The sequence below is a fragment of the Gracilinanus agilis genome, chromosome 1, assembly GCF_016433145.1.
Source record: "Gracilinanus agilis isolate LMUSP501 chromosome 1, AgileGrace, whole genome shotgun sequence".
NCBI lineage: Eukaryota > Metazoa > Chordata > Mammalia > Didelphimorphia > Didelphidae > Gracilinanus > Gracilinanus agilis.
The window spans coordinates 693,446,045-693,449,749 of record NC_058130.1 but is presented as its reverse complement, the minus strand read 5'-3'; the positions used below and the strand labels follow the sequence as shown (position 1 = coordinate 693,449,749).

Genomic DNA, 3,705 nt, shown 5'->3' with positions numbered 1-3,705 from the left:
ATATCATGCCAAAATAGAATACAAACAGGCACTATCCACTAAAATGAACTCTTGATTATTACCTTGATTTTGTGGAATGGAAACCCTAGGACTTGGAACATTTTTATATCATGTTCCAAAAGTGAAGAAATTCAGATGGAGCTGCCCTTACCCATTGCTTCCCTTTGTGATAATTGGATTAATTCTACACTGCCCATCTTTAGATTTAATCACCAAAGGTGAGAGCACCTCTAATTCTGGGAGGTCTGTGACCCATGTGTGCTAGAGTGGGTGATAACACAAATCAGAATCAACTGACTGCCCCTAGGCAGTACTATGAGAATCATCTATTGTGATTGGACATGCAAATTAGGAGGGAGGCACAGGAAGTGATGCATAAGTGACGCCTTTAAAAGAAGGTCCTCAGTCAGCTGGAGTCTTCAGCTGAAGAGGGCATCTGGTGATGGATCTCTTCTGTATCATGGAGTGTTGGATCCCCGAGACCCTGGTGAGAGTGCTTTAAATATCTTCTTTGAATTCCATGTGGTGAGTTAAAGACTGAATCTTCCTGAACTTCTCTTGAGAATTCTTTTAGTAGACTCTGTGAATGAAGTTTTGCTCCATTCACCTCTGGCCCTCTACTCTCTGCTGAGAGTTAAGATCTACCTAGATTAGAGAATTGTAATAAGAATCTAACCCAGTAGGTATTTCCTTATATCCTCTCTTAATTGTAAATAAACTTCCATAAAAAAGTCAATTTTGACTTGAGATTATTCTTAAATGAGGATTGATAATAGTTCAATCCTCTGGAGACCATCTTTTAATATATTAAACCCATAAATCCCCCTTTTCCCCCCTTACACCTTCAGGGTGAAGGGAGTAGATTATGAACTTGCAAGTGGTCCTTAGGAAATGCAGACAGTGTATAAACAGACTTTCTCCCATGTTTTATTAGAAGGCATTTTCAACTACTCAGGGTTCCCTGAAAGCTCTTTAAGAATAGAGGACAGGGACTCAGTGGGAAGCTGGGGCAACTGGGTCAGGAGCTGCAGTACCCCCAATCACTACTCCCAGAGGCCATGGATGGACCCATCTCCCATAGTGTTCTTCACAAAAAAAGATTATGTAGTTCTTGCCACTAGAACAGAAGATCAGAATGAGGATACATGATCTTCCCAATCAAAGCTGGATGACTTAGATGAAGAACGGACTACAATGCATACCAATCAGGTATCCAGAATGCTATCAGGAGGCTTATTAGTTCTTGGAATATTTATTATTACTACTCCAGATCTTGGGAAAGATGTTCAGAATGCCCTATGTAGGCTATTTGCCATGGAAAAATCTATAGCTAAAAAAAGAGACTATGGAATCTCACTGAAAATGATGCCTCAGACGAAGTCACACTTCATGTTTGCTCATCTACCAAAAAAACACTTTGTTGAACCTATGATATTTATGACCCAAAGTTCAGCAAAACCTGCAGACTGGAAATATCAAAATGGACTATCTTCTTCATGGCTTTCTTTAGATTGTAAAATTCATGTTAATATTCATGTCCCACTTTCAACTACAACTGCCAACTATCCCCTGGAGAAAAATACAAAGAATGGACTTGCACTATGGGCCAAGCAAATTGAAGGTGGTATGTATATTTGATCAATGGTCAAATTAAAAAAGACTGAACTGCTAGAGGGACAGAAAAAGTCTTCTAGAGGAAATACTCAAACTACTAGTGAAACTTTTGATGTCAGTTCTAATGCAACTGCTCAACTCAAATCACAGATCTACAGCTACAGTCCAGGTCTGCAGTGGCTCTGTAAACCTCAAGGGTTCTGTGACATGTAGAGCCTATATTCACAACAAACTCAAGGCTAAAGATGCTGTGCAGGCATTGAAGAGAGATATTGAACACAGTGTCTGACTGTTGTGAAGTACTATTCGAGGATCTTATGAATGAAATTCCAAGCAAAAAAAAAAAAGATTCTGAAAAGGAATTTCATGCTCTGCCTCACTGAGTATTTGTCCCCATTCCTGGATCCAGTGTAATGCTGTGTGATTATAAATTTGGAGATGAGTCAACTAGAGAAATTCAGGAAAATTTTATGGAATTGTTGGATCGGCACGTAGGAGTAGATGATTTAGAAACTGCAGAGGAAATTAACACAGCTAGTGTACATTCACGTATGAAAAGAGAAGACATGCTAGACAACACATGATGATCAACCAAAGCATCTGGCTAAAACTACAATGGTACTGAGAATTCAGCAAAACCTAGGCTTGGCGAAAGCTGCGGCAGTGCCTCTCCTTGCTGCAGTCTTCTTTCATTACTTCAGTGACTAATCTCAGCCACGGAGCTTTCTGCTTATTGTGGGAACTTTGAGCAGGAATGAGGGGCTGATCCTGAAGAGACAAGCAAGACCAACATCCAAACATGTTTCCATAATTGGCTAACCGCTGTACTTCTGACTTGTTGTAAAGTCTCAAGCTGCCTTGTGTGGGCACACCAAGGTGTAGGTGGGATAGGTAAAATGTAAAGTAAAATGACTTACCCAGCTAAAAATTTAAGATAAGTGTCTGCCAGCCTGAGGTCTGGAGGCATGATGTAGGAAAGCCAATGGAAAGATCTGGGGGAGAGTCTCTGGTCTGGCTCTCTCTCCAGCCGTCCCAGCAGCTCTTAGCTTTCCGTCAATCTCCCAAGCTGCAGGCTGGAGTCTGAGACAGGATCTTTAAGTTAGAAAGGCTGGAAACTTTATTTCTCCCTTTCTTTCTCTTTACTAATACCTATAAATTTAGCATAAAGTCTTCAAGATTAATTCTTTACCATAAAGAATAAAAACAGAAATAACATGGTATAGTGTGTTGTGAGGAAGAGTAGATTAGGTATTGATTAGATTAGCTAGTGATTAAGAAATACATAGCAGGAAGGAGCTGGAGCTGGGAATTCCAGGTTGGAATGAAGAGGGAGGAAGTGTGTCTGTGCCCTGTGTGTGTACTCCATTAGTGGTGGGCAAAAACTGTTGCCAGCCTGGGAGACCTCAGAGCAAAGGACACCCTGCTTCCTGTTTTCCCCTGTGATCCCGAGTGTGGCATCTAGCAAAAGGAAAATCTACAGAGCCAAGGGAGGAAGAGAAGTTTGAGAACTGGTGGACAGTGCTACAAGCAAACCCTTACTACTTGGTTCCTGAGACAACTTTAGCTTCTGGCATCCAGAGATCATCAGTGGATTGCAGTGAGAATCCCAAAGCCACAAAGCCCTAGCTGAACTCAAGCCTGGCAGGTTCCACGTTTGAGGCAGAAACCCAGAGACTCCATTATAGCTCCTTGGGCCCTGTTAGTTTAGATCACTAAGTTAGTGTAGAATAAGTCCTTCCCTGTCCCTGTGGGGTTTTATTAGGTGTTAAGGTTTTTAGAGTAGAAATTCCTATCCCTCCTTTTGTTGTCCCTAATTAAACTCATTTTAACTTCTCTAAGTTTTAGTTTCCTCATTTGTAAATGGGGATAATCCTACTACCTACCTCACAGGCTTGTTGAGAGGGTCTAAGGAAATGTTTAAAAAGTGCTTTAGATGAAAAGCACTATATACCTAGGAGACATTTATTGTTTTGAATTATGAGTTGATACCAATCAGGATGTATAAAAATCTCAGTTCCATGGAAGGATCCTTTATGTTCCTCCTGAGGAAGAATGACTGGGCAGATCAGAATAGGAAAGAAGGCCTATCAT

The 3,705-nt window shown here is 40.9% G+C and overlaps 1 pseudogene; it reads left to right on the top strand.

Moving 5' to 3' along the window:
* Positions 1–1,179: 1,179 nt before the first annotated feature.
* LOC123231969 lies at positions 1,180–2,322 on the top strand (annotated as a pseudogene).
* Positions 2,323–3,705: the final 1,383 nt, after the last annotated feature.